The following is a 7,578-nucleotide window of genomic DNA, read 5'->3' on the forward strand; positions in this document are numbered from 1 at the left end:
GATTATCCAGAGGTCACTTGGGAATACCTAGCAAAACTATAAAAAATAAATAACCTTGAGTTTAATATTATATAAAAAAAACATGGCAAGAGGAACACTGGAGCTGCTGGCAAATACATTTTTATAAGCAAAAATAATTAAATTGACTATAAAATTATGTTGTGGGAGAAATAACACTCCGCAGTCTACAGTAGTCTAAATTATAAGTTCATAGATTAGATTTACAAACAAAAACATAGACAAAATTTGATTAGAGGTTAGTAGAGATTAAAGGCAAATGTATAAAAAGTGCATACAAATTATGTAATACTAGGTACCTATACGGAAAAAAAAATTATAAGGGATTCAGATTTCAGAGGCACACATAGGTATATGTATAAATGCATACAAAATTAAAAACTTTGCGATTTTTCTTTTTAAATCTAAGATGTGAAAATGTAATACAAGATTCCTTATACGATTATCTACCTTTATCAAAAAAAAAAATTCTTTACGAAAGTCAAATTAAATCTTTATGAGCGTCTGAAATTCAAATTTTTACAACATTGGATATTTACTCGATTTCTCATCTGGTGATTTTCTTATTTTGTTGTAATTCAAAAACGTATAACTGTGGATACATGAAAATTTCACTGAATTTTTATTTTATCAATTCTTATACTTAATAAAATTTTCAAAATATTTTGACATTTTTTGAGCTGTTTACAAACAATTTCATATTTCAATTTTTTAATTTTTTTTCTATGAATATCAATAAAGTTTTATCTGTTGGGCCAAAAAGTGTAAAAATTTAATACAAGGCTCCTGATATATTGTTACAATAGCAGTTGAAAAATATTAAAAATACGTAGGCACAATTTTTTTTTATACGCATTTAAAGATCAAATTTTGACAAAATTTATCAAAATTAAAATTGAATAATTATTTTGTAGTTAAAAATGTTTGAAATGTTCAACTTTTCTATCTAAAGATTGAGATTTTAAAACAAGATTCCACGTAAGTAGTTAATTATGTCACCGAAAAATCTAAAAAAATACATAAACACGGCTTATTTTTATAGTCATTTTAAGTTCAAATTTGGACGAAATTACATATTAAAAAATTTAGAATATTTTTTTTAGTTATTTTGTTGTGATTGAATAATATTATTCGTGGGTACTTGAAACTTCTTAAGTATACTATTATATATCTATGATAGTATCACCGTTTGATGTTGATGTATAACGCGTTATAAGTACCTAATGGATATTGTGATAAGATTAATTTGGAATTTATTATAGGTACCTATTATGGGTCAATTATTATTTTAATACCATAGATAAGTATATAATATGTCTTAAACCTAGACTTACATTCCGTCTACGCTCAGAACCGTTTTTCTTATACAATGATATTATATCATTGACTTCAAATTTAATACCATTCATTATACAGTGACCCACTTGTAACCTACTGTACAGCAGAGTCTGGCAGAGATACATCCACTTGCCCGCCTTTTTAGTTTTTTAGTTACACCATAAAACCAAAATTGATTTTGTCGAAAATTAGTCTTACATAAAAATCATGAACTAAGAGTTCATGGTAAAAATTACCGTTTTTCCTTAATTTTTTATGTTTTTCTTACGCTTTTTTAAACTAGGTACTTAGAATTATTTACTTTTGACCGCCAAAGTACCAACTATATTCACTTTCCTACCAGAAAAGAAGCTGAAGTAGAAAATAAAAGTACTTTTAATACCTTACAAGGAACTGATGACAGACAGAAAAAAAACGCATACACACCGCATTCAATCATTGTGAAATCAATACCTACATTCATTGCCCCGCATCAGAATCTAGAACTAAAAACATTTAATTAACTATTAAGTAAAAAAGAATGTTCTAATGGAGCTGGAAACTGTAGACTCTAAGTGTAAACTAACATTTTTAACTAAAAAACAAATAACAATTAAATTAAAACAATTAATGAATATTCAGATGTGACATGGAGTTTGCTGGAATAATTATAAAAATTTAATTGATTTATGGAAATATATATGAAAAAAAATGGTGAGAGGAACAAAGATGCCCGTAGGCAAATGCATTTTAAAATGCAAAAAAGATAAAATTAGATACAAAATATATTATGTTGTAGAAACAGAGACACATAGTCTATAATGGGGGTTTAATGCAAAAGCATATAGCTAGTACCTTATAAAGCCTAAAAGTGCATATCAGTTAAAGAACTTTAATAATATACCAAAAAAATGGGAAATGGTTCAGGGGTTCTCACAAAAAATACATTTTAAAAAGTAAAATAAAGCTCTTTTCGGAATTTTATTTGTGAATAAAAAGTGAGTACCTTCCTAAAATTAAATAAAAGTGTATTTTAACGTTCTCGGGCTAATGTCACATTTTAATTGTTAAGTATTTGTTTGACATACTATGGTTAAAATGTAATCAATATAAACGTAAAGCGTATAATTATTAATTTGTATTATAGGTGCAAAATCACTAAACTGAATATATGTATTCAGTTCAGTAGGATAAATAAATATTTTTCCTCTGGGCGCTTCAATATATAGCTACGCTGCTGGTACCTTACCTTGGAACATTTCTGGTAAAGAATTATAAATCATAATTAAGTATTGACAAACTGCAAAGATCAGTGACACAACCATAATTGTGGCAATTTCGGATTACACACTCTTTATAGGTGCAACTAACGGAGGGGGAGGGCTAAAACTTAAATTTAAACCCCACATTTTTTTAACAGTTTTCCAGGCTTAATGGGAATGTATATTTTATGAAATACTAGCTGGCCCTGCAATGCCCTGGTATTGCTAGATTTTATTAATATTATTATTTATTATTTTATTAATTTCTTTATTTAAATTTTTTGTAAATTTTTATTTTAAGGCTACATTTAATTTTATAGGTTTTACTTTTTTATTTTCTAATTTTTACCTTAAAGTTTCACTGTACACTGCATTGGCAGTGGTATTTGTAGGTGGCCACAAAATATATTGATTTTCTGGAGATCCTACTTGAGAAAGGACAACATTTAATTGCCCATGAGAAAAGGACTCTTTTTCTTAGGTCGATGCCAACCATCTAGAAAGTTTGTCCCTGGGATTTATTTATTGTAAGAAAAAACGATATAATTACAGGGAACTGTAACTTTTTAAAAGATATAGGAAAATCCGTGGGTATCATCGGGATCTGCGGAATGTGAGCGAGCTGTCCGGTTGCGGGACGGGTGATGATTGGTGCTACAATCACATTGTCTCGTAATTCGTTAAATCAAAAGTCTTGTGCCATTAGTCATTACACATACTGCGAGGGCTTAAATTTCTCAATAGCATAATGGGAGTACCTACTTTTAATTTCAATTCGTGGGGTGGAAAGCCGATAGGATTGAGGGAATTTAAAAATTCTTATGGGTAGTGCACTGATACAGACATATCGCTTTAATAATAATAATTATTAGAACCGATAACAACCATTTACAAACACATATTTCCATCGTAAATATCAAAAATCACTGTTTGAGCACTTCTCCGGGTTGGACCTCTAATTTACCCTTTTTAAATTAACCTATGTTACTTAGGGATAATGTAGCATTCTAATGGTGATAGAATTTTTGAAATCAGTCCAGTAGTTTTTGAGTTTATTCGTTACAAACATCCAAATGTTTCCTCTTGATAATATTAAAAAAAGTAAGTATAATATATTATAATATAGATTATAGAGTTTAGAAATATATAGATATATAGATATAGGTACAGACGTACAGTTTAATATTACATTGCCGGCATTTATTTTTTAATATATTAGTTGAACCTAAGGCTTCTCTCAGTGGATGGACATACAGTGGTGAATAGGGTACCCTGTAACTGGTGTTACTTTACAGTTTACACCGCTCAAGACTCAAGCTGCTACTTTAAAATTTAACTACTCGTTTGATATTCGATGTGAATGCATACAAATTATCAGGAAAATATTAATTTTTGGAATATGAAATTAAAAATGAATGTTGTCTGTTGTCATAATAATACAAGAAAATAAAATATTTAAATAAACAATGACGATAATAAATAGTAAAAATATAATAGTTTTTTAAACATGTTGTTTTATTATGATTTCAATTTTTTTAAATGAATACATTATTGATAATGTAAATACTTTTCGGGATAATGCGTGTTTACGTCATGACGTAAAATCGTAAATAATTTATATTTCTAATACACAGTTTTGGGCTCATGAACTAAACAGCATACTTTGGATACGCTCTGGGTATAACTAAAAGGGTGGGTAATCGCAAGTAACTTCCGGAAGTACCTATATATATTCGGCATTCGCCAACGATAATATTACATAAATACGTGTTATATTCATAATGCAATTGGCACATTATACTGTTATAATAACTATCTATATCGGGTATACTAAAATAATTTATAATGATTCTAAATACGTATAGATTACTGCAGGTGTTTAGCGTACATGACATACCTATACGGCTATACATATACTTATACTACGCGTATGGTTATATATAGGTATGATATGATGGTAAATACAATGGTCAGATGTCCTAGAAACGCTCATGCAATTATTTTTTATAAAAATTACCATTTATATTTGCTAGTTTTTTTTAAGTAGTTTAATACCACAGAAGTTTGTAATATGTGCACGTGTGCATATGAATTTATTTAGGTTCGTTTCTGTCATTGTCAAGCCATACACATTTTGCTCGGCTAAGACTCAGTCAAAGGCCAAAGCACAAACAAACGTTGCAAATGACCTGTGAATATTGTGATACAGCCTATAGGCTATAGTACTATATACAATAATTTATGTATGTGTGATTTATTTGACTCATATGTGTAATACAATGGAAAATGTCAAAATCAGTACAGGTTGTAGTAGAGGTTTCTTAAAATAATTATTCTAAATCTATATATTCTCTAAAAAATTAATATAGGTTGTATAAATCCTAACACCGTATAGTACCTATATATTATTATGATAGGTGATCTTAACTCAGAATCTAACGAATTTAATAATGTCAGTCAAGTATACTATATATTATTATAATTAAAACAATATTGGTAAGTATATTATAAGGGGACTCCATACCGTGATTTTCTGTTTTTGTCTAACACACGCGTGACATAGTATTTTAGACGTGTTTTTTGCCAAACATTCCAATTGATCTATTGAAGCGATTAGAATTTTGAAAACGGATTTGAATTCGTCGTCAAGTCTACTTGAAATCGACTTTCCCACATTTTTGATAATATCCCCCAAATTCCAGAAAACGTCATAATAAAAAAGAGTATTTAAACATTTTTGTATTTCATTTTTTGGAGAAGCTAAAATCAAAATTATGGGAAAGTCGATTTCATGTAGACTTGACGATGAATTCAAATCTGTTTTCAGAATTCTCATCACTTCATTAGATCAATAATTGATATGTTTGGCAAAGAATCCGTCAAAAATCCTATGTCACGCGTGTGTTAAACAAAGACAGAAAATCACGGTATGGAATCCCCTTAATACGTTATTATACGCATCGTGTCATCATTATGGACTATGGTGAAAAATGTCAAAAGGTCTACGCCAGTCGTATCAAAATATGACCTAACCTATTGTATTTCCGAGAAAAAATGATTTTCGATGCGTGTATCTCGACTATCTTGTGTACACTTTCACTTGAGTTAAGCCGGATACTGTTCATTTGAGATAAATATCATATTATAATTAATAGTAGAAAAATAAATTAAAGTATATTATTGTATGTATATACAGCTTGCATATATGTATAGTCGGAATTTTATTTTAAAGAGAGGGCACCATTCAGTAGGTTTACAGTGCACATTTATAATATTATAATATTGTTGTATTATTCGTATACAGTACTATGCATATTGATATTATACATGTTATATGTATTACATATTGTATACATAATTAATAGTGTGCGAAAAAAAACCGAGATTTTGTGAAGGGAGGAAAGAGCACTTTGTCTGGATATAGCGCCACAATACATAATATAGCATTATATACTATATACACATAGGTACTCGAGTGTAAAAAATGATATGCGAAAAAAAAATAAAGAGTATGGTACCGAATGTTTTAGTCGTTTTACAGTGATATTTTCTTTTCGTAAATATGTGTACATACGCATTCATGCCATTCATGGTTATTTGTAATGTAGAATTAAGAGATTATTATTTTATGTATGGAAAAATAACTATATATTTTATAGTTTATACTAATATATGATGTAATACAATTCTTATTCAATAATTAATTCTATCTCATCAACAGTCAATAAAAAGTAATAATTATTATTTAATTGTATTATTATCTATAGACTATATTGATATACGCGATGTATGATATAAATTATTGTAAAATTTGAGAGATTTTGTATACCTTAAATATATAAATATATTATGTTAATTAACATGCGTTATTATACATGTTTAAACATATCCACGGGGAAATATAAAAAACCCATAGGTACGTCGAATAGGTAGGTAACGTAATCATGAACGTTTTTGCGTGTGCCCTAGAGAGGTAATTTTTTTTTAAGTATTAGCAGTGTTTTTTAGGAAAACGAATTATTTTTTAGGGACGTTGAGTTAATATAATTTAGTACAATTTTAGAAACCAATGCTACATAATATTATACTAATTTAACGATCAATTTTTAATTAAAACAACTTTTACATTTTGTAATTTCATAAATTGTAGCAGAATATATTTTTATGAATTATACATTTATACGACTTCCAAATCTATCAAATATTGAATTTAATTTTTAGGAATTTAAAATTAAGTATTTCGATGAATGAAGTCAACTTGTAGGTTAGGTTCTTGTATATTTTCGTTGAAATAGCCATCAAAATTTAAAATAAACCATAAAAAATTCTTTATTTCTGGTGAAATGTATCGTTTTGTACACATTTATTTGGTATCAAATAGATAAAATATACTTAATTTGGAAACTGCATGTAAATATTAATACCTTATACCTAAAAATCTTAGACTAAATATCAAGATTCACAACGAATTTAAATTTGATATGACATAATACTATCATAATATAGTAAACTATTAATTGTCCATACGCTATTACATTTGTTTTAAAAGACTTCCTAAAATAATTAAAAGAATATGTCAACATTTGGAATAGAAATAAAAAAAACAAACCTAATACTATGATAAATTTATATTGTCAATAGTATTTATTTATAACTTGTATAAAGATATACCTTATAAGTTTTTACCTTTTCTTTACAACAACACGCAATAGATAGTAAATATTTGTTGTCACGCTAGTAGATCATAACATTATATTCATATTATGACAATAAGTAAAGTACCTATATTAGGTACCTATATGTGAATATTATGTTAAAGCATGCTAACATTAATACGTATTTTGTACGGTAAAATTTTAATTATGAATTACTATTACATAATTTAATAATTTTAATGAGTAATGATAGTCAAAAATTCATCATACGTATGAGAATAAATAAAAATTTAGTAGGTACTTACGTAGTTTATTATAAATGATCT

Source organism: Metopolophium dirhodum, chromosome 9, assembly GCF_019925205.1.
Source record: "Metopolophium dirhodum isolate CAU chromosome 9, ASM1992520v1, whole genome shotgun sequence".
Classification (NCBI taxonomy): Eukaryota; Metazoa; Arthropoda; class Insecta; order Hemiptera; family Aphididae; genus Metopolophium; species Metopolophium dirhodum.